Genomic DNA, 25,760 nt, shown 5'->3' with positions numbered 1-25,760 from the left:
GTCATCCATCACCCTGTGAAAAAAAGATAATTTTTTTTAAGTAGGCATCACACACAGCATGGAACCCAATGTGGGGCTTGAACTCATGACCTTGAGATCAAGACCTGAGCTGAGATCAAGAGTCAGGCACTTAACCAGCTGAGCCACCGAGGTGCCCTAAAAAAGATAAAATTTTAATACCAAAAAGGAAGAACAAAATATCAGAATAAAGCACATAGCTTCCAACTTCCATGTATTAAAAACTTACTACATTGACCTTTTTTTTTTTTCTTGCTGCAACACTGACCAAAAAATTTTATTCCCAAACTGCTTTTTTGGAATGTTAGGAACAATTGATGAGTTCTGTCATGTTTCTCCTCCTATACTCACACTAGGGTGAGAAGCTATTGTGTTCATAAATCACGAAGCCTCCTTTATCACCAAGCTTCTCTCATTTTTGGCCTCTCCTGATAGTCATCTAGCCAACCTGAAAAATATTGTCTGTCTCTGAGAACAGCTGAGACTAGTCTCAAGAATACCAAACACAGGCAAGGATAGAGAAGTAGAACTCCCACACATTGAGGGTAAAAATGGTACAACTCTTTGGAAAACAGTATGGTGGTACCTTATAAGCTAAATCTAGACTGACAATATGACTGAACAATGCCATTCCTAGGTGCTTGTTTACTCAAGAGAAATCAAATAATGTATACATAAAAGACTTGTACTCAAATACCCATAGGAATTTTGCTCATGACAACCCCAAATTGGACCCCCCCCAAAAAAAGGCCCCATCAACTGGTAAGTAGATCATCAAATTGTGGACTATCTTACCATGGTGTAGTACTCAGCAGTAAAAAGGAATAAAGTGTTGATGCATGTAACATCTTGGACGAATCTCAGAGAAACATAATACTGAGCAAAATAAGCCAGATACAGAAGAATCCGTCTTGGATAATTGCATTTATATGGAGTTATGGAACAAGCAAAAGTAACTTATAGCGACAGAAATCACGTAAGTGGTTGCCTGGGGTGGAAGGCAGTGGTGGTTGATTGCAACACAGTGGTTACATGAGTATACTGGCCTGTCAAACTCATCAAACTGTATATTTCAAATGTGTGCATGTTATTACAGGTAAATTACACGTAATGTTGGTTTTAGAAGGCAAAAGAAAAATATATATTCAAAATTCAGACTTTTTTCCTCCAAAACTTGATACATCTATTTTTACTCATAAATAAAATAATTCAAATATAAAGTCATTTCACACCTAAAAGACTTAGTGGAAAATGAAAAAAGTGCAAAGTGTATAGTCATAAAGTCTATTTAATGCATGTACTCATTTCAATATGACTTGCTTTGAGGCAGAAGTGATATGCATGTTCCATTTTAGTTTGTTCTTTTAAAAAATACATGTCAGCTAAAGGTAAAATTTGTAAGTGTACTTCTTTAGGCTACTTTTATTATCTCTAATCTGATCGTTGTTATAAATGTATATATAATTTACTAATGTGTAGATGCATGCTATTGAAACATCCTGCCACCTCCCTTAGGGGATCAAGGGAGTGTCATATTATGCATCTGACAATACCTGGCAGATTGCCTTCTGTTACTGAATATATTGAATTGTATTAACTTGAATTGCAATGAGCTGAATCAAAACCAGGAAGTTACAGCATAATGGGCACTAAGCTAGCACTGAAGAAACTTGTGTTCTAGACCTGGTTCTGTCTCTGTATCAACTTGGATGAGTTACTTCATTTCTCTGAACTTCGTTTGTCTCATTTATTGTAGAACCGTGTTGAGGCCCACTCTGTGTCCAAACCCTGATCTATAAGCGAAGGAAAAACCCAAGGAAAGCCTGGCCCCTAACAGGATGCAGACGACAGGTGGAGAAGACATAATTATATAATTATGACACAACAAGGCAGCAAGTACCATGATGAAGAACACAAAGGAAGATAGACATAGTTGCTAGATCGTGCCCTAAACCCAAGCGGGGAGAGGCCACAGAATTGAGAAGCACACTCTGAGAGTCACCCCAGATTTATCACTGAAAACCCTTATGTAGGTAGAAGCCAGAAGCGTCCTTACATATAAGGGAAATTGCAGCTTAGAGTAGGAGATGACCAGGTGTCACATATGTTGAAAGAAAGCAGGTCTTATCATCCTGGATGAACCCTGGCCTTCCTCCACCCTCATGGAAGGTAGAAATACAACAGTGATAGCCACTGCCAACCACAGGAAGGTGAGTGACTTCAGGGCTATGTGAGAGCTCAGCCAGGCTGGAACACTGAGGATGGGAGCAGATGGAAAGCCCTACTACTGAGTGTTCCCTCTTCCCAGGCCTTTCCCATGCCCCGAACTGATCAGTGTCAGCACATGGTGGCCATCTATAGAAAAAGGCAAGGACGAGGCAGAAGTACTTTCAGTGTGCTGAGCGGCAGGATACTGGGTGTCAGAGAAGCAAATGAGTAGTTTGGTCCAGATGTCACTCTAGGGATTCCTTCCCACGAGCTGTCCTCCCTAACATAGACACCAGGAAGAGCACATCAGTGCCTCTCTTTGGTTTCTGTTCCACAGACTGGTCAAAGTTCTGTGTGGTCCTTAAAACAGTAAGCTTTCAAAGAAAAACAATGAGACACCTGGAGAAGGAGAGAAATTATAGACCAAATGGAGAGACAAGAAAATATAATATTGACCAAATGGGAACCAAGGAAACCTAAAGGGGCAGGGGTGGTAATTTAAATATTAGAAATAAAGAGAGTTTAAGTCTGAAAACATAATATGTGAAAAACTTAATCCATAGTTTGGTGAATGGAACAATAGAAGTAGAATATTCCACAATCATTACCGTATATGTACCTAAGCATATAGCCTCTATAAAAAACAACTAGCAAAAATTTGTAACTGATTTTTTTCCTTTTTCTTCTGTAAATTGTGCCTTTTCATAGTGTTTTCCCATTTTTATTGTATTTTCTGTCTTTCGTTTGCTGATTTATAGGAGTTCCTAGCAATGTAAAAGGATGTTATTTCTCATTTGCAATCAGTGTAAAATATTCTCCACTCTTCTGCTGACTTTACATTTGCTGTTCTTTGTTGAGTGGAAATACATCATTTGTATCCTTTCAAATCCATCAACTATTTTCTTCAAGCTTTGTGCTTTTAAATCTCTTTATTAAAATTCCTTTAAGGGCACCTGGGTGGCTCAGTCGGTTGAGCATCTGCCTTGGCTCAGGTCATGATCCCGGGGTCCTGGGATCTAGCCCCTTGTTGGGCTCTTTGCTCAGCAGGGAGCCTGCTTCTCCCTCTCCTTCTGTCTACCTCTCTTCCTACTTGTGCTCCCTCTCTGTCAAATAAATAAATAAAATCTTAAAAATAAAATAAAATGCCCTTATTAAGTTCTTCCTGATTTATATCTTCTATTATTACCTTTATAATTTTGCTGTACTCATTTAATTCCTTAATATATGTGGAGACCAATATTGTCCATGCTGTGGTGTAATGATCAATTTACTTTGGAAATGCACTGAGTTTGTACATGAATAGGGGGAGAATTAATGTCTTAATGATATTTAGTTTTTTTGATCCATTAACATGGCATGAGTCTACATTTTTTAGAAATGCTAGTGTAACGTGTCTATGCTTTTCAGTAAGCAGGGAAATTAAAATGACAAAAACAAGAAGATACCATTACATTCCTACCAAAAAGTAGTGAAAATTGAAAAGATTGTTATTATGAAGCTTTGGTAAGAATTTGTAGCAACAAGATTTTAATTCACTACTAATAAGTTGTGCAAATAAATTAACCACTCTAGAAAATGGGTATTATCATTAGTGGTGGACATACCCTAAGCATATAGAAACACTAAATATAACCTAGAAATTTCACTTCTGATTATGTATCCCAGATTTTACCAAAATACATAAGAGAATAATCATTTTACTATTTTTTTTGTCTTAGCTCAAAGCTGGAAAAATCCCTATTAAGGTGATTTTGTACTTTAAAAGAAAAGTGCTATATTCATCTCAATAGATGTCAATAAGACATTTGACAAAATTCAACACTACTCTTGGCAAAACCACTCAGTAAACTAAAAATAGAAAATAAATGTTTAAACCTTATGAAGTATGTCACCAAAAAGCCCACAACAAACACTTAATTACTTAACTGAAAATTTAAAAAAAAAAAAAGAAAAGGAATAAGATAATGTTGCCTATCAATACTTCTATTCACCAATGAATTGGAAGTACCAGATTAGAAAGTAAGGTAATAAAAACATAAATAAAAATACGGAGATTGGAAAAAATAAATAAAATTTTATGTATATATTATATGATTATATAGATTAGAAGGTATGATTATATAATCAACTAAAGTACTACTATAAATTATTAGAATTTTTTAGAAATTCTTTTCTAAGTTTTTTAAAAATATATTTGAGAGAGAGAGTGCCAGCACTAGCAGGGGGAGGGGCAGAGGGAGAGGGACAAGTGGACTCTCAGCCAAGCAGGGAGCCCATGTGGGGCTCGATCCCAGGACCCTGGGATCATAGAAATTCTTTTCTAAAATTTGCGATTAAAAAAATCATTGTCTGAAATTATATTGGCTCTTCTACAGCCATAAGATAACAGAGAAACGTAGTTTAAAATACTCTTCAAAATGGTTTCAAACATATAAATAACCTAGGATTAAATCTAAAAACATATGTGTAAGAAAATTACAAACAGTTTTTTTTAATGATGAAGAGCCATTATAGGAGACCGTATTATAAGTTATGAGATAGACTGTGTTCATTGACTAAAAAATAAAATCTTAATGTCTTAATTCCCCTAAAATTGATCTAAACATTTAATTCAATCCAAACCAAAACACAATAGATTTTTTTTTTTTTGAAATTTACATGTGGAATCTAAAATGGAGGTAGATGAGCAAAGACCAAGGAATAAATAAGATGAATCCTGGAAAGGAACCAGGAATGTAAATTTATCACAAAGATTTATCATCAATCAGCGGTAATGAAAAAAGCATGGCATTGAATGTGAATAGACAGAATAATGTAAAACAATAGTCAGAACACAGAATGACAGGGCTCGTAAGGAAGATCACTGATTAAAGGATGAGCTTTGCAGTAAAACTACTAGGATAATTATAATGTAGATTAAAAAGAATAAAGGTTGTCCCCCTAGTTGTATGCAAATATTAATTCCAGTTGGATGAAGACTCAAAAGTCAAAACAAAACTAAAATTTTAGAAGACAACGTGGAAGAATATCAAGACCTCGTGCGGAGAAGAGTTTCCTCAACAGGACAGTTTAACACTAAAAACAAAAGAAGAGATTTAACTATACATTAATTTTTATTCAAATCAAACAAACTTGCTAATCAAATCACACAAAAGAACAAGAAAAGACAAGTCACAATAGAAGAGGATATTTAGAACGTGGATAACTGACAATGAATTTCAATCCAGAACATGTAAAAGAAAAAAAAACTTTTGCATATCAACAACAGAAAAATAGAAAACCTAACAAAAGATTTGGAAGGGCAATTCATTGAGAAGCATTCACAAGTAGCCAACTGATGTATGAAAAGATGCTTGATCTCAAAATAATCAGATTTTTCAAATTAAAACCACAAGGCAATAGCATTGCACATCAGGCAAATTGGCAAAGATGAAGTCCGACATGTAGTGTAGGTAGAGAATAAGAAAAATAATCACATACTGTTAGTGGGAACATACATTATTTTTAAAAAACAGGAAAAATGGCATTATGTTGGAAAAGTTAAAATATGTATATGTATACCATAAGATTTATAAATTCCCCTCCTAACTTCCTAACATGGAGGTAATCTTGCAAATGTGCCCCGGAATATCAGGACAAAATGTCCACTGCAGCACTGCATATAATAGCAAAAAGTCTGAAACAACCGAAATGTTCATTGATGGTAGGGTAGGGACGCCTGGGTTGTTTAGTTGGTTAAGAGTCCGACACTTGATTTTGGCTCAGGTCATGATTTTAGGGTCATGGGATGGAGCCCCGCATTAGGCATAAGATTCTATCTCTCCCTCTCCCTCTGCCCTTCCCCACTCTTTCTCTCTCTCTTTCAAATAATAATAATAATAATAATAATAGAGTAGATAAATAACTAATAGTCATATGATAAAAACTATACACCAGTGAAATTGAATGGATTAGACTTATACCCAACAACACAGATGATTCTTACAGCATAATATTGAGTAAACCAAAGTTTAGAAAACTTTCTACATTGCATAAAACTTTCGGAAACGTACAAACTTAAGTATTATATTATTTTGAGATATAAAAATAGTCACGAAAACTAAAAGAAAATCAAGGGGAAAATACTTACGGAGTACAAGGGGGAAATAAAAAATTATAATGAAATATAATAGAAGCCTTGGAGGGTCTAGCGATTTCCTGTGCTGTGAACTGAAAGGTGTGATTATCCCAGTCCACCCAGGTAATCACAGGCTCCGGGGCAACAGAAGAAAACATCATCCCAGTTAAGGACAAAGAGATGATTTGTATTTTCATGATTTGCAGTCACTCTGGACTCTGCTATCATGCACATGCCTTGGGCAATAGAAAATAAAGATACGGATGGAGTCTCTGTAATTTCCTTCATTTATAACTTTTAAAAAAAATTCTGTAAATCGGTAAGAGTTCAGATAATTATCAGAAATGGAAAGTGTAGAGAGATGAGGTGCCATCAGCACCCACTGACGTCCCATGTGTCCAGCAAGTTCACAATCATATTAAGGCCTAAAAAATATGGGGGGGGGGGGGGCTGTTCTATGCCACTCATTTTTCGGTTATGCAATGTTGGCCCTAATGCTTAGACCAAGAATGATTGAAAGAAAAAGTGCCTTCGTCCATCTCTGTAATTCTGTAGTTTTTTCAAGGCTTTGGACTGGGCACATTCATTTTGAGTCTCGCTGTGGTGTTGCTTTTGTTTTCAGTAAGGTCAGTGGTAGTGGACTCTCGGGACGGTCTCTAGAGTAGACGGTGGTAAATCGAGGGAAAGATATTTTCATCTTTACTCTTGAACTAACCTTCACTCTTCCTGATGCTGAGTTGTCAAGTTCAAGCAGCCTCCCATTGGTGGCCCATCACTCAGAGGACAAAAAGTCCGTACATGGTGTGCATAATTCGTGCATGCTACCAGGCTCAGCTGTTGCTTCTAGAAGCTCAGGAATCAGTTGTTGAGACAGCATGTGACAGGTGTGTGTTATCAGCCACCTGGTTTCCCATAGAACAGACCGCAGACTCCATCCTGCATTTTGCCCTGTGCGATCTTCAGTCACCTTATCTTATCTTACATCCTTTCCCTGTCGGCAATTCTTTACATTCCTCCCTCCCCCATGGCCAGGGGATGAGGAGGGGGCAGAAAAGATGTTTCTATGAATACCTGCAGCCTCCGAGAATCTCCTGAAGTCTGAAAAAACCTCTGTCAGGGGAACGCATCCCCGCTGTTGAAGTCCTTTTGTAGATGGGAGAAGGTGATTTGACACTTGTAAATCTTCTTTACTTCCTCTCTTTCTTTCTTTTTCTCTCTTTCAAAAATCTGCCTCCATTCCCATCTAGCAGCATAGACAAATACAGTGAACAAGATTATACAAAGGTCACTTGGAGCCCTCCTAAGACCTCCTAAATGGCTAAGGTAAAAACCCAGCTACTTTAGACTCCTGTGTAATCCCATGTCATAAAGTGGTATTCAGAACTCCCAGGGAGTTAGGTAATAACATCTATTTCTCCAAGCAACAAACCTTTTTGAGTTGCAGATAACCTTATGGAAACCTTATTCACCCAGCATAGAAACGATGCAAATAAGTAAATGTTCTGAGACACCGAAACACCTCCCTCAAGCTATCCTTCTCTTTGATGAAAATATTTCTAAAATGTATTACATCCTTTCTTACCTTCTTGAGCTGAGCATTTAAAAAAGTATTATCTTTGAGACAGAGTTGTCATTGCAGGCATCCTAACCGTGTTGTGCAGTAATAGAGTAATGCCCTCAAGAATTGGAGTGCTGTAGAATTTCTCTCCCACATTATATCCAGATTGTGATTTCTTTTTTTTTTTTTTTTTTTTTGCATGTAGGAAGTTTTATTTCTCTAAAATTTAAAGTAATTTTTCACAAACAATATGCTTCAATTGAGGTAAGAAAAATTGCTATAATGAAAACTTTATAAGACATTTGATCACATGAAATAGCATCTCCATTTTTTTTTCCTGTATTTGATTTTTAAGTAGCTTACAATATTTATTCATTAAAAAGGGCTTTTTAGAGGTGCCTCAGTGGCTCCATAGGTTAAGCATATGCCTTCTGCTCAGGTCCTGGGATCAAGCCCCCTGGGCATCAGGCCCCCTGCCTCAGCCCCCTCCCTTAGCCCCCTCCCTTCTTCCTCTGCCCCTCCCCTCTCTCCTGAGTGCTCTCTCTCTTCCTCTCTCCCATATAAATAAATAAAATCTTTTTTTTAAAAGGCTTTTTAGGGGCGCCTGGGTGGCACAGCGGTTAAGCGCCTGCCTTCAGCTCAGGGCGTGATCCCGGCGTTATGGGATCGAGCCCCACATCAGGCTCCTCCGCTGGGTGCCTGCTTCTTCCTCTCCCACTCCCCCTGCTTGTGTTCCCTCTCTCGCTGGCTGTCTCTATCCTGTAGAATAAATAAATAAAATCTTAAAAAAAATAAAAAATAAAAAATAAATAAAAAATAAAAAGGCTTTTTAAAAAGGACCTATAAAACATATACAATAAAATTTGTAAAATTTACAAATCCTAGGTGTATAGACTTAAGCCGGATCCAGTAACTATCCCTTGAGCTTACTTATCATCAGTAATATCTCCAAGAGGTAACCATTATTCTAACTTTCGTTATCGATTGATTTTACCTGTCCCTGAACTTCATACATATGGGACCATATGGTATGTATTTTTTAGCAATGACATTTTTGCTGTGATAATAATGACAATGTCTATGAAACTCATCTATTTTGTTACATGAATCAATAATTATTATATTTTAATGGCTGTATAGCAGTCTCTTGTATGAAACTTCCCATAACTTATCTATTCTTTTTTTAATGGAGATTTGTATAGTTCTACGCTTTGCATATTGTGAATAAAACTGCTATGCACCTATAATTCGGTAGACATATGCACTTTATTCTCTTGAGCTCAAACCCAGAAATGGATAGCACTTTGTAAATACTGCTAGATCGTCTTCCAAAGTATCTGTACTGGATTTTAATTCCAGCTGGGCTGTATGAGAGTTCCAGTGTTTCCATACCATTGCTTATAACTTTGTATTGCTAATCTTTATTTCTTTTTTAAAATTGTAGCCATTTTGGTGGCTATGCAGTGGTATCTTTTTTTTTTTAATTCTTTTTTTTTTTTTAAGATTTTATTTATTTATTTGACAGAGAGAGAGACAGCCAGCGAGAGAGGGAACACAAGCAGGGGGAGTGGGAGAGGAAGAAGCAGGCTCATAGCGGAGGAGCCTGATGTGGGGCTCGATCCCAGAACGCTGGGATCACGCCCTGAGCTGAAGGCAGACTCCCAACCGCTGTGCCACCCAGGCGCCCCTGCAGTGGTATCTTAAGGTGGTTTTATGTCAGCTTTTTTATTGTGCTGTTTACGATAATTTTGATTTTCATTGGTTTTGTTTTCTCATTTATTACCTCCTTTACTAAACAGCTTTTAATTGAACTTTTTATTTTGAGATACTTGTAAATTCATATGCAGTATAGACAGGTACTTGATTTTACTATTTTTCTAATGTATCTATAGTCTTACATTTTGTCATTTGAATGTGGCTTTTTAAGTTTACCAAATAATGAAGTATTTTATGCAAAACAAAAGTATACAGGCTTTGAAGGAATTTGAGATTTATAAGCGAATGAATGGCATTTCAGACATGGACTTTGTAACTTTGAGGGGAAGGGGATCTAAGGAGCTCCTACTCTGGTCTGCAAGTGGGAATAACCTCCTATCCAACTCATGACCTGAAAATATGACTTAATTCTGTCCCAATGGTCTTTGGTTTTTTTTAAGATTTTATATATTTATGTGACAGAGACACAGCCAGAGAGAGACGGAACACAGCAGGGAGAGTGGGAGAGGAAGAAGCAGGCTCCCAGCAGAGGAGCCCGATGTGGGACTCGATCCCAGAACGCTAGGATCACGCCCTGAGCTGAAGGCAGACGCTTTAACGACTGCGCTACCCAGGTGCCCTGTCCCAATGGTTTTGAAATAAGTTAGTATATAACTTACATCACAATAGTTTACATAGCCGAGAGTTCCAGATATCTAAGAGTTGAATTGCCTAAGTTATCCAAAAAGACAGTGCCACTGTGCCTTTGAATTACAGCTGACCCTTGAACAATATGGGTTTGAACTATGCAGGTCCACTGATATGTGAATTTTTTATACTACAGTACTGCAAACTTATTTTCTCTTCTTTATGATCTTCTTAATAACGCTTTCTTTTCTCGAGCTTACTTCGTTGTAAGAATGCAGTTTATAATACATATAACATACAAAATATGTGTTAATTGACTCTTTGTTATTGGTAAGGCTTCCAATCAATAGCAGGCTATTAGTAGTTAAGTTTTTGGGATTCAAAAGTTATATGTGGATTTTTGACTGTGTGGAAGGTCTCGATACACCTAACCCCTGCATTGTTTAAAGATCAACTGTAATTTTATATTGGGCCACCTCATTGATTCCTTTGACACAAATTAGCAATACATGCTATCTGTTTATCTTTTTAATAAAATCAATATATGTCAATATTTCAGATTATAATGACTAAAGGTGAGAAAATATGCGCTATGCTAAACACAAAAGAATCAAACTCATCTTTTTAATCACCATTGACTATTTATATAGATACCTGTCTATATAAAAGACAAACATTAGCTATGAGTTTCAGTCTAAAACTATCCAGGATAGATATAGATATAGATATAGATATAGATATAGATATAGATATAGATATGCTAAGCTTCTAACAATTCTATACACAAAATTCTTTTTAAAAGATTTATTTATTTGAGAGAGAGAGAGCACGAGTGGGAGAGGCAGAAGGAGAGGGAGAGAGAGAATCTCAAGCAGACTCCATGCTAAGTGTGGAGCCCAGTGAGGGGCTCCATCTCACCACCCAGAAATCATGACCTGAGCCGAAACCAACAGTTGGACCCTTAACCGACTGTGCCACCCAGGTGCCCCCATATGTAAAATTCTTGGTATAAATAAATAAATGTATATATACATACACATTTCATAAAATAAAACATTGAGTTCTTATTTATAAATTCATTCTCGGCTGTTTTACTGGAAAATCATCTTGGTAATAGCCACAGAAATAAAAACTAGTCATACAATATTCATTTATATGTTACAAAAACATTGTCAAAATAGCGTACTCACAAGCTACCAAACACCTTCCCAAGTGCCTTCTGTATGTGTCCTCAAAACCATTCTTATTTTCTCCTCCAGTGTCTTCACTCCTAAATCATGTCTTAGCATTTAATGTATCTGGTCTCCATCTAAAATTGCTTATTTCCCCATCCTGAAAGGAAAAACCATCATACACTGCCCCGCCTCCCCAAAAAGCCAATTGCATGACTCTTCCCTTTCCATCTGATAATCTCCTTATTCATATTTGTCCTTTCACGAACGAAGAACCTAAGTATCCCTTGACACCTCACAGCTCGCTAATTAATCATTAATTTTGATTTATTGGACTGATAAACCTACATAGGTGATGGTTCCTGCCATCCTCAAGGTTTAATGGATACCCCTCCTTAGACACACACACACACACACACACACACACACACACACGGGCACGCCACCCAGTGTATAATCAGAGATACACAAAATTTTTGCATTTCCCCATCTGTAATCTTCACATATGTTTTCAAAGTTCATTTGGAAGAAAAATTATAAAATGAGCTTCCTTGTGTCAATGTTTTTACTACATAATCACTTCCTAATTGAATGCAATCTGGATAGAGTATTGTGAAAAAAACAAAGCTTCACGTTGAATCTTGCATTAAAAACAGTCAGAAGTATTTGTATTTGGGATAGGCTTATTGCAAACAACTGAGCAGGAAGCCAAGAGAAAATAAATTACAGCCATCTCAAAAATCAAATATTTTGCTGAGGTTTTTAATGGTATGTATAAAATAAAATCTCATTTTAGGCTATCATTTTTATAGCATTAAGACTGGATTTAAAACTAGGGCCTACACAGATAAAATATGTTTAGTTCCAAGCTATTTGCTCCAAGTTCCCCTTTAAATAACATTGATCTGTTTTTAAGGAATTACTCACATGTCTGGCTTTATAATTTATCTTCTCAAAGAGTGGCTAATACGTTACTTTCTAGTCATTAGTCCATTAAAAAGATTTCACACTAATATGACATCAGCTCTGGTCTCTCCTGTGTTTTACATACAATTAGTTATTAACCTCTCTAGGCTCTACATTCTCAGTGTCTTCTAGTTACAATAATATAAATTCCCTTCAATTCTTTCTACCGTACATAATTGATCTTTATAGAGATGCATATTAAAACCACAATAAAATCAATGAAATACCACTTTACACACACTAGAATGACTTGAATAAAAACAACTGACAAATATTCATGAGGATTTGGAGCCACCAGAACTCTCATTCATGCTGGCAGCCATGTAAATGTTACAATCATTTTGGAAAACATTGTAGCAAATTCTAAGGAAGTTAAAACAACAACTACCCTATGATTTGGCAATGCCAGTTCTTTATTATTTTTTTTTTTAAATTTTATGTATTTATTTGACAGAAAGAAAGAAAGAGAATAAGCAGGGAGAGTGGCAGGCAGAGGGAGAAGCAGACTCTCCACTGAGCAGGGACCCTGATGAGGCGCTGGATCCCAGGACTCTGGGATCATGACCTGAGCCAAACGCAGACACTTAACCAACAGAGCCACTCACCCAGGCACCCCTTGGCAATTTCAGTTCTAAGTCTTTATCCAGAACTATGAAAAAAAAATCTATTAAAGACATGCACAGAAATATACTAGAAATACCACGAATATACACCAAAGTTGCGGAAAAATAAGAATCAGACTGGCGAAAGACCAAGTGACACTCAGAGCAGTAGGAGAACTCGGATTTATTTTATGCCTGCGGACACAGATGAGCTCTTGCTGCAAATTCTGGGCCCCAGGCAACAGGGTTACAGGGCTTTTATAGGGGACTGCAGGCAGTCAGGCTCCAAGGGCTATGCTGACTGCTGGTAGGTGGGTTTGAACTGGGGGAGTGGGGGCTGCTTTAGGCGGGAACAGCAGTGCAGAGAGCCTGTGGCGGGAAGCCTGTTTACAGAAGCAGAAGTGGCTCCCTTAGGGGTTCTGGTTATCTCTAGCTTATTGTTAGTAGCTTTCCATCTTTTGGGGCCCCCTGGCCTGAGACTGCTCTGGGCAGTTTCCCTCTTCACCAACAAAAAATGGATTAATTTTCACATATTCAATGGAATAAAGGAATAAACTCCTGATACATCCAACAACATGGATACGTCTCAGCAAAGTTGAGTGAAAGACGACACACAAAACAGTATACAGTATCTTATTTTACTTACATGAATCCAAGAAAAAGTGGAACTAATTTCTAGCAATAGAAATTAGAAAAATAGCTTCCTGTTGTAGGCAGGACGTTTATTGGAAGTGATCATGAAGGACATTTTTACGATGATTTTGGTGGGAGTTTTCAGATGGGTACCTTGAACTGTATTCTTAAATCTGTGTGTTTTGCTGTTTATAAATCATATCACTTAGGAGGGAGCAGAAGGCTGGCTGAAGTCAAAGAAGCTGACACCTTGCAACCCCCCCCCCATTCTTGGGTGGGGCATGTGTGACATTCTTCCAGGAAGCTCTCAACTATCTTCATGTTAATGCCTTGCTAGAGGGAAAAACAACCTTAACTTGACAATGGCAAGGCCTCTGGTATCCTGGCAGTCTTCTTTAACATATGAAAGTACTTTCTCAACCTCTGGGTTTCCTAACCTCCCCCAGCCCCATAGTATACAATTAGCCACCCCTCACAACCCGGGCAGCAGCTCTTTCTGTCGAAGGTCCTGTCCCCACGTTTTAATAAACCACCATTTTGCACCAAAGACTCTTTCTTGGTCGTAGGCTCTGGACTCCACCCCACCGAGCCTCACTATATTCCAAAACCACATCATCACCATAAAATAATTCGAACTATGACATTGGGTTCCAAGTTTGCCTTTTGATATCCATTTGTATCAATATGCTGGAAAGGAAAGTCCCTTCTTCTGATTCTACTACAACAGACCAAATAATCACTTGTTAACAGAGATCAAAATATTATCCTTAGCAATGTTTGAAAAGATGACTTCTTACCACTCCCCTCTAAATGCAGAGCTCTCAGATAATAACCAGATTGGAGAATTTAGTTTCTAATTAACCCCGGTCTTCAGAATAGCCTGGGAGAGCAATTCTTGAAATACCTACCCCTGGGCTGTAGACAAAAAACTACAGACATAGCCAAACTTCCCACCCCTGTAGAAGGATGTTGCCTCAGGTTTTTATAGCAAAGTGCTTAGAGCGAGGAAACTCAAAGAAAATGTGCCAGTGGACTCTGCAAGATCAAAATGAAAAAGAATCAATTCCTTCCAGAAAGAATAACCTTTAACACCATGACCCCACTTACTGAAAATCGGGACCCAATAATTAACCTTTGGGAGACGGAGACTGAAAATGTTCTTATCAATGTGCCTCCTCCATTGAGGCTAAGCAGGAGAAATGTCCTTCACGAGTGACAGGAGAGAATGTGCTTTCCCCACCCACACTGAATAGACTAATTCAGTTCACAATAGTGGATTTATACAATAAAATAAGCAATCACTAAAAGTTGTGTTTTTAGGGGCCCCTGAGTGGCACAGCGGTTAAGCGTCTGCCTTCGGCTCAGGGCGTGATCCCGGTGTTATGGGATCGAGCCCCACATCAGGCTCCTCCGCTGTGAGCCTGCTTCTTCCTCTCCCACTCCCCCTGCTTGTGTTCCCTCTCTCGCTGGCTGTCTCTCTGTCAAATAAATAAATAAAATCTTTAAAAAAAAAAATAAGTAAAAGTTGTGTTTTTAAGAACAAATTATTGATATTGTACCATTACTGTTTTCAAACAGTAATGTGTTTTCAAAACAACAACTGCAATACTAGTTACAAACAGTATAAAAAGCAATCACTGTTTCATTAAATGTATATATATATATATGCATATATATACACATATGCACATATATATGAAATATACCACTTTATATTTTATATACCCATGTAAAAATTAAGAATGGTCATCTATGGGAGTTATGCACTAGCTTCATGGCCCTTTGTATATTTTTGTATATTCCAAATGGTTTATTATTATCATTGATTTGCTTTAAATAAATCTAAACAACAAATTAAACACACACAAACATGTAATCATATATTTAAGAGTAATATGAGATAGATTCCTGAGACTTCTGGAAAAAGTTTAGAGCTTGCTTATAGAATAATCCAACAACACAATCATCATCATCATCACCATCATCATCCTAAAAAAGCAGTGGAATTGGACTAATCAGTCCCTGGGAACTTAAAGACTTCTTTCCCCAGAGAAGCAAGCAGCATGTAAGAACAACACCGAGCACGCACTGAGAAAGATACTTTGCCGTACACAGTAAGTACTATGCAAGAGCTACAGACAAGAACTGTAGAAAGTAGTTAATAAATTCCAATTAGTTTTGGGGTGAAAATTTTCCAAAAAAAAAAAAAAAATTTCAAGGTCAATCATGCTTCACAAATGGTTAGACCTCTAAGAGGAAGAGAAAACTTAAACCTTCAAAGCAAGCAAAATGTCATTTTAGAAACTATCCCACCTTGCCACTGAATCCTGGTTGGCAACATGCCCCTTCTAAGGTGAACACGCTCAAGTGAAGAAAGGAGATGGGAATGGACACCAGCGGGAAGTGCAGCTATTTGGGATCATATTTTACATGTTGAAAATAGATAAGAACAGCCTTTGACAAATTAAAAGTCTTCACTGATACAAATAAAGAATTAAAATCACTCTTGTTTGTGGGTAGCTTGTCTTGAATTATTGTCATCAGTGGCTATTTATTATAAAAGTTAGTAGAAGTAATGTGAATATCAAGGGTCCTTTAAAAAAGACCACCAATATAGCACGACAAAGAGAGGATTTAGGTGTTGGCCAAGCAAAAAAGGGAACAAGGAAATAAGAACATAATTGAGGACCAAGTCAAATGTCGCCGATCAGTTGGCATAAACACAAACAAGTTTGGAAATGAATATTCTTTAAGTTATTTAACAAGGAGAATGGACAGTTTAGGCAAGTCTGGGAGATTACATTCTGCTGTTTCAGTTCACCAAGAAAAAAATAGGTGCTTTAGGCTAAGGACTTGCAACTCTTGGTGACCCTGTTAACAGAACACTCTTAAACTCTCTTAGAATAATGAAGATTGTTCTATTAACAGTTACTGGGTTTTGAGTGTTTGAGTTTCATTTACTGTGTTTGAAATGCTGCAAATTTTACCTCTAATTTTTTACAACAGTACTGAAAGGAAGGGGTCATTTTGTTCTCTCTGCCCAGGAGAGTATGAGTGGCTCAAGGGAGACACCCAATTTATAGTGGGGAGGACAAGGGATCGAGCCCAGGTCTATCTCATTCCAGAGCCCGTTCTTTACTATATCATCTTTATTACAGAAGAAAAAGAAGTGTCAACTTCTCTAAAGGAGATATTTATATCCCCATAGCATAAGTGTAGAGAAAAATACATTTGAGATTGCTGGAATAATTTTCATCACTTTCACCCCATTTGCCTTTTGATAATGTTTTTACATCTCTCAAGGAATGCTATTGATTCAGATTGTGTGCTGTTAATTTGTATGTTCTCCTCATTAGTTTCCTACAGGCATTTGGCTGTCTACAGATGTCAGGCCCCCCGGCTGTAAAATTCACTAAGCAGATTGCTTTGAAATATTCTCCCTCCAAAGGCTCCTTGTTTAACTTCTGTAAATCTGCTTTGAGTTGCTTTCCCAACTTGACTTACATGGCTTCTGTGTTTTTACACAACCAGTTTTATTCAGTGAGCGAGCAAAGATAGTTTTGTAGAATCCCCAAACTCAATCCTTCCCGTTCTGTACATGTTTTATCTTTGGCTGGTTTGCAGACGTGAATAACCACAGTGTTGACAATCTGTGTATTCCCACTTGAGCACCACCATATTGGCAGCATAACACCGAGAGATTGCGTTTTTCATGCTAAATGAGAGCATTGTTGAGTCGTAATAGATATTTTATGCACTGCGAGCCTCTCAAAAGTTCTCCAAATTATTCAAATGCGTGCACACACACACAATTCTCTATCTTGGTTTTTTTCTCTCTCTGACTCATTGTCATTACAATGTCTGTTTTGCATTTTACATTTTTTTGCCCAAGATAGAGGCTGTGGAGATGATAAAGTTCATTTTTTGCATAATCCATTTTGCTGTACAGTATCTCTCCAACATAAAGCATTTTATGACCCATAGCTTTCATCTTCAAGTATACATAGCAATTCTGTTCTGAGTCTTACTCAGTTGAGGCATCTGTCTTTGCTAATACAGCAAGGGTATAATTCTTAAAGAATTTAGATTTGAGCTTCTTATTGGTAAACCCATACCTTCTTTGATTTGTCTTCGTGGAAGCAAGCATGTCCATCCACTCTATCACCATTAAATGAGCATCTACTCTGTGCCATACATTGTACTAAGCGCCATGGAGGCACAAATGAAAAAGATAGTCTCTATTTTTAAGGAACAAACTGCCTCATGGGAAAGATGGTCAAGTGGGCAAACAAGTATAAGGCATTGGGGGGGGCAATGCTGCAAAGTAGGAAAGTACAAAGGGTAAGAGTATCACAAAGCAAGAAACACTCAATCTTCCCTGGTTTGGGGGATGATGAAATAAATTTCTATAAAGCAGACATCTGGGTTGGTCTAGATGGAGTTAACAAAGCCTTAGAGAAAGAGAGGGTATTGCAAGTGAAGAATCAGTATGTACAAAGATAGGGACTCTCGCAATAATATCTCAAGTGCAGAGAAGTGCAAGGGGTTTGGTATTAGTAAAGAATAAAGGGCCGATTGAAGAATTCTAGAAGATTGGAAGTCCATATAGAATCCGCAGTTTGGAGTCTTCATATATCATTCTAAGAAGTTAACTTTTACACAGGAGAGAGTTAACCCAGCTAGGATATTTTTATAGGTTGTGTGCATGTACATTTTAATAATAATCAATAAATTAGAAAATAATTTGAACATCTTGTGCTCTTTCATACACAAATTATGATCATTTATGTGTGCACTCATGCAAATATTGAATTACCAGGTGAAGGTACTGTAAATAAATACTAAAATATATGTAATACATTGTCAGGATATTTCACCATTATTAATTTAATATATTTTAATGTGAAAAATACTCAAAACTATCCCATTTACCTTCATATACATTCTGACTAATCTTAGCAGTTAGAAAGATAATTTTCCCCACTAACTATGTACAATTGAATTTTTTTTACAGATTTAAGACTTCAGTTTCTAAATTTAATAAATTGAGATTTTTTTTGCTTGGCATCTTGAAACTATACAACGCTGTGGAATACTGTTCTTTAATTGCTGCGGGCTTGTGACAAAAAATCAGAGGCTGAATCAACACCAAGTATGATCATTTGTCATAACCTGCAGAGGACAGTGATAGCCATGATGACATCTGCTTGGTTGCCATCTGAAGAGAGGCCTTCTGTAGTTGGCATGGAGTTCATGGTGTAATGTGGAGTCTTCAGATGGCCACAGGAGGCACAATGGACTCAGACCATGTCTCTTAGCACTGAGTCTCCCATTTGTATTTCAAGCGTCTCTTCGGTTTCTGATGTGTGACATCAATGACACTAAAGTAGTTCATTGAATGTTCTGTTTTCAGTCGTTTTTATTTAATATATTGTTATTTGCTTTTAACAGTTGGATAAGCCATATAGACATTAATAGTTTATGAGTCATTATTATTTATATATTTTTAAGTAACATTAATGAAATAGTTTTCAATCGAAGTGGGATATCTGTAACAATTATTTGTTAATTGTCTGTCTGATACTCAGGTTTGAACAAGTGTAATAGGAAACCAGTCATCACCATTGGCTACTTCATTAAAGAGGCGTCAAAGCATCCCGGAAACTGGCACTTACCATGTGTCACGGACCTACGTTCATATCTTTGCTCTGTAAATTCTTTGTGACCCTGAGTTACTAATCTGTTTCCACATCTTGGAACGGAGGCCATGATATCTGTTTTCTAAAAGTCAGTAAGATTCAATATGCAAAGTATCCAGCACACTGCTTGTACTTAATAATGTCAACTTCCCCTTTTATATAGCTGAACATCTACTTTTGTCATCTAATTACATCAATACTTACCTCACAAAGCTGTGCCAGTGTGATAAAATATCTCGTTGTGTTCTTACAAGGATACACAGCAGCTGTTCCACTTACAGGACTAGGGGGAGAATGATGATGTTTTAATTCCTGAAGGTTGGGTGAACCTTTGGCAATAAAGCACGTGAGGGCTGAAGCACGGTAGTTTGGTTAACTATTACACTGAGGGTTGTATTCCCATCACAAAAAAGGAAAGTTGCACACCTAATTGATGCATATAGCATCACTTTACAAGCGCATATTACAACATAAATGTAGTATTCCCTCACTTATGTTTTTCTTCATATATGGACATTTACATGGAACAAAAAATTGAACACAGTATGAGTAAAATGTGGGGTTCGCAGTGAGAGAAAGGTTAATAAAATCAAACTTGGTATCAGAGAGGGAGACCCATTATGCTTCCAGTCGATGCTCTTTGGATCCTTGCTTGTCTCCTAGAATATGTCCCTCAACCTTTATGGTCACCAAGAAATCTTGGGGTGATGTTTCCTGAGTTGTGTGTCTTGTGACTCCTGCTTCATTTGCAAATTATGCTGCATACACCTTTGAAGTCCCTGTGCTGTGCCACAGCCTCTGGCCCTAAGGTCCATGTCCACTGTAGCCAGAGGCTTCGGAGAGTGAACTGATCCTTGGAGTCCTAGACCTCTCTGCTCCTTTCTCTTTTCTGGGCTGGATTCTGGGTTGCAAGTTCTCTAGGAAGCTTCCCATGAATCCACTTTCATTTTCCCCAAGTTATTTCAAATCCATCTTTTGGTCAGCAGCGTGTGGCTGGCTCCTGCACCATGCCGAGTACAAGGCTTCCCTCCAGGAGCTTGGACTTTCTCTAAGATGAGCATTGAGAAACAAGAGCAAGACCTTCTCTAGGATTCCTTCAGAACGCATCAATTGCTTTGAATCCTCTTCTGGGGTTTTTAACCCTCAACGTTGAGAAGCTAGACCACTCACGTGTCATGCCTTGTCCTCTAAATTCCTCCTTCGACCCTTCTTCTACTTCCCCTTCACTGAGGGCACATCTTCCTTTTTTCCTAATCTGCCCTCATGGGCCCGTCCTAACATGGTAAAGGCTGTGGGACCAAAACGCAAATTACAGAGAAGGAAGAAATATGTTGAAAAATATTCCAAGAATTCTAGGGACATTATTCAAATATACTTAAATATCATTGAATTCCTCCTAAAACTATTCATTATAAGGCTATTTCTGTGCTTTGCCAAAGCAAAAAAAATAAAAGTAAAATCAGCCACCCAAATGGTTTACTGCTGATATACTAAGGACCCAGTTGGTGCTAATCCCTTATTTCTGTGGCCTCATCCACACGAGTCTCTACTTTCTGCCTGGCAGCTCTCATCGGTCAGATTAGTGGTGGGAAATGATGACTTTTCTGTTCTGTGCGTGATAATCTTTAATACGTGGACCAGTTCGGCATTTTAACAGTGTGGTGCACTGTTGAGAGATGAAGGTGGGTATAGTGACAGATTCTGATCTTTCATCTTTAATCTGCTGGCATTATTATGAAATTTAAGGGTAAATTTATGCTGGATTAAAATCTGATTCCTTATAATTGATTGTATTAGAAGGAATTGTTTGATCTCACTGAATCTCAATTTCTTCATTTGTGTAATAGTGTTGATAACATCTACCATTCAAGATTGGCATGAGGCGGGAATATATACATGTTTATATGTGTGTATGTATTTTTACCTGGAATATAGTATCTATATTGATATATATAAATACACACACACATATATATTAGAATATAGTACATAGAATATAGTATATATAGGTATACATTTATATACAGTATAAATAGGTATATATTTAGTATATATAGGTATATATTTATATATATTTATTATATAGTTAATATTTAATATATGGTATACAGTACTTATATATATTTAGTATATGGTATATATTATTTAGTATATAGTATTTATATATATTTGGTATACAGTATATAGGTAGATATTTAGTATATATAGGTATAAATTTATATATATATATTTTATATATTTATTATATCAATATATATGGTCTAAAACATAGCCGGGATACAATGGAAAGTTACTCAAAGCTATTAGCTGAAACCTACCAGCAGAAGGGAGGAGGGTAAGGGACAAAGCAGGGAAGGAAGGGAAGGAATATGTTTTGTTTTATGGAACCAAGAGTTCCCTGATAGCCCCTTACACGAGTCAGTTTGAGCCAGACTGGAGTTGAGGACCTGTGCGGAAAACCCCCTGAACTGAACTTTGGCTCATTATAACAGTAAGATCTCCTCCTGTGGGCAGAATTTTCCCCTAATTTTTGAACACACGACCTATGCACTACCAATGTTGACATTTGCACAAGTGCAATTGAATCAGACGTGCCTGTACCAGCTCCCTGTCCCCGCCCCCACCGCTAGGCCACCGAATAGAAGCTGCCTGTACGAACCCCACAGGGAGACGGTGCTTTGAGAACTATCTCCCTGTCTCGTTATTTGTAATAAGTAAACAAAAGTTCCTTGCTTTGAGGGACACCTGGGTGGCTCCGTCGGTTAAACATCTGACTCTTGATTTTGGCTCAGGTCATGATCTCAGGGTCACAATGGAGCCCTGCATCGGGCTCTGTGCTCAGCATATGGTCTGCTTGTGAATCTCTCCCTCGCTCTCCCTCTGTTCCTCCCCCCCTTGAGCATGCACAGTCTCTCTCTCTCTTTCTAAAATAAATAAATAAAATCTTCAAAAAAAAGTTGTTTGCTTTCAACATTTCCTTGGGTTGTGTTCAATTTGATGCCCCGCATTTGGTGAACCCCTTGAGTTCAGTTATAGTAAGTGCTCAATTAATTAATGAGAGCCTCTACAAAGAGCTTTTATGATTCCTAAGATAACTGATCACAAAAGGCTCATTTTCTATTTATCATTTTGTAAGTCAGGATGGTTGCAGACGGAACCAACAGGCAAAGCACAGGACCGTCCAAGGAACACTGTTTGTAATGTGTTGGGTGTACCATGATCATGTTAGATGCAGTGCAGCCCCCTTCTTGTCTCGCTAATATTAAATCACACTCAGAGAGTGAGTCGAGTTCAGCTCACAGGTAAGTTTCTGAAATAATTGCTTTTTATATTCTCAGTTGAATGAGAAATCATTTTGTATAATCAAATAAGACTTTGATAGTAGTCCGCATCAACCTTAGCCTTGGTTATGCTCTTAAAACCCTGTCACATACTTTCAGGGGGACAGAGCCCTAGGGGATCTGTTTGCACAGTCCTTTTAAATTCTAATAAGTTTCTCTGAAGCACATTTCAAAATACCGGTAGTCCCTCCCCACTGCTTCAGCTATGGCTCAGAGGCAAGTCTCCTCTTTCATCTTCAAACAACTTCAAAGTTTATTTTTGAAATAAGGGCTTCTTTTCCCATGGAATTCAAAGAGCTTTTTCAGCCTTCTGTGAGGTAAGGAGTGCATGGCTTTCAGGAATGCATTTTAAAAGCTGCTGATGTCTTCTTAGTGCCTCCCTGATAGGCCTTGCTGACCTTCAAAAGCATTCAATTTTCTTTACCTTTGTTTTTTTGGCTGGCTTTGTTGGACGTGCAGGGAAGGTGCTTGGCGCCTAAGAGGCTGGCTTGTCTGAAATGACAAACTACCTAAGAAATGCTGCCTTTTTTCCCTCTACCTATGGATTACTGGGAGATTTTTAAATTAACTTAAGGAAGGAAGGAAGTGGGGGGGGGGAGAAAGGAGAAAGGAAAAAGGAAGGGAGGGAAAGAAGGAGGGGAGGAAGGAAGGAAGGAAGGAAGGGAGGAAGGGAGGAAGGAAGGAAGGGAGGAAGGAAGGAAGGGAGGAAGGAAGGAAGGGAGGAAGGAAGGAGGGGGAGGGAAGAAAGGAGGGAAGGAAGGAAGGAAGGAAGGAAGGAAGGAAGGAAGGAAGGAAGGAAGGAAGGAAAGGAGGAGGGAAAGAGGAAGGGAGGGAGGAAAAAAGGACGGAGGGAAGATAGGAAAGAATGAAAGAAGGAAAGGAAGGAAGAAAGAAAAAGAAGGAAGAACTTTTGACTTGCACACCTCGTTTTGTTTTCCCTTGGCTGGTAACAATCAGAAGGTTTTCCTTTGGCAGCTGAGCTCTTCCCTCTCTCTTTGAATTCAAACCCTCTGGAGAGGACTTTGTCTGCTGGGAGGGGGTCAGGTGCTCCGCTCTGACCACGCCCCTCCGCTGTACTGCACGCAGGTCCTGGGCTGGGCTGGGCGGGGCGGGCGGCTGCGGCCAGTAATCCCGTGGCTCCTGGCGCCGCGTCCCCCTGAAGGTAAGTCTTCTGCAACTACTGTAACTCTGGCAAGGACGTTTGAAGCTCTGGAGAGATGTGATTCATTGTCGGCATTGTCATGGAGGGTGATGAAGGAGAAGAGAGGTTAGAGATTTCTTGTGGGGGGTTTTCATACTGTGCAGAATATTTTTGTCTCCACAATCTCTGTCTTTTGCTGAAAACCTTGGGCCAGGAGTAACTGAATCTAGAGTGCCCCACCTCCCATTTTTGTGTGGCTTGTTTCTGTGTGTTTTTAGGGGGCTTATTGTCACGCCCCACACGATGTATTGTTTGCTATTTTTTATGAACGTGTTTTCTCTCTCCAAATGGGTCTTGAGGACTTTCAAGGCAGGGCTGTCTTTAATGACCTGTCGTGTTCCTTCCATTTCCCTTTGCAGTGATCTCTACCTAGTAAGTGCTTGAAAATAATTAATGATATATTATATCATACATATAATATATATGATATATATATTATATATTATGATATGTTATATCATAATATATAATATATATATTTTTTTCTTTCTTTCTTAAATCAGGATGGATTGTAGATTTGTCGTGAAATTCTGTTCCCAGAGAAAATCTGTGAAAAGCAATGAGTCCCCCCACCTCCTTCCTTTTTGTGAGATGGTGAAATACTTTTTCCAAATGTTTAGTTTTGCTTGGGACCTATCTTTGGAAAGGAAAAGTATGAGAAGTCACTGAAAGCTCTTTCAAATAAAGGCAACATATTGCAAAATATAGAGATGAATCCCTTCATCTTTCTCCCTTATTTTGTTAAAATAGCCCAGATCTCACAATACCTACTATGAGACCTTCTGGAATCAATTCTAAGTATAGTTAGAGTATTATCAGTCCGGTATTCAATTCATTAGTTCTCGTCTATTCAAATCTGGGTTATTGGAAAATGGACCGATGCCTAATTTTCCCATGTACATGTAGAATGTTAGCATTGAAAGGAGTTTTAGAAGTCCTATAGTTTAATTCCAGCATTTCCAGGTGGAAGAACACAAAACGGTTGAGAGAGTTGCCCATGATCATACATCACACAGAAAGGAGAGAGGGAGGGAAGGAAAGAAAGGAAAAGAGGCAATTTATTTAAAAATTGCCCTTCATTGTCATTTTTACAAAACAGACTTCTTTGGCCAATTACCCTGACTTTACCCCTAGGGAGATGATTTTGTATTTCACTCTTCTTATAAACTCACAGTGTTTGATGGATAGACTTTTGTTTTGGTAGGCCAGATTGGATTTATTTATTTTTTTTTTTTAAAGATTTTATTTATTTATTTGACAGAGATAGAGACAGCCAGTGAGAGAGGGAACACAAGCAGGGGGAGTGGGAGAGGAAGAAGCAGGCTCACAGCGGAGGAGCCTGATGTGGGGCTCGATCCCAGAACGCCGGGATCACGCCCTGAGCCGAAGGCAGACGCTTAACCGCTGTGCCACCCAGGCGCCCTGCCAGATTGGATTTAGGTCAGGCTTTGAAGAAGGATGCAATTTCGTGAGAAATAACCAAGATGCCTTTCTTTCCCTATAACATGACCTAATGTTTCTAGGAACTGACTAGATCTCCCAATCGCCCTAAACCTGTGTTCCATGCAAACTTGTGAACTCAAGTCTATACCCACACTCAAACTTTCACTGTATTCTGGTCTATACTTGTGTATATTCTACTGTATTTATCCTGATCTTCCAGGACATTCAGTTTCTTTTACCTGAACTCTTATAAACTCTTTGGTATAGAGATATGTATAAGACATGGTGATTAAAGTTTTAAATAAATGAACTGCCTTGATAAGTTTGAATCTGTAATGGAGATTTCAAATCAGAAGCAACCAAAGGGATGATTCTTTTTTTTAAAAGATTTTATTTATTTATTTGACAGAGAGATAGAGAGAGAGCACAAGTAGGGAGCAGGCAGAGGGAGAGGGAGAA

Source organism: Ursus americanus, chromosome 1 (genome assembly GCF_024610735.1).
Source record: "Ursus americanus isolate L20-20 chromosome 1, mUrsAme1.1.p, whole genome shotgun sequence".
In the NCBI taxonomy this organism is placed as follows: domain Eukaryota; kingdom Metazoa; phylum Chordata; class Mammalia; order Carnivora; family Ursidae; genus Ursus; species Ursus americanus.
The sequence above is the reverse complement of the archived record's forward strand: the minus strand, read 5'-3'. Positions refer to the sequence as shown.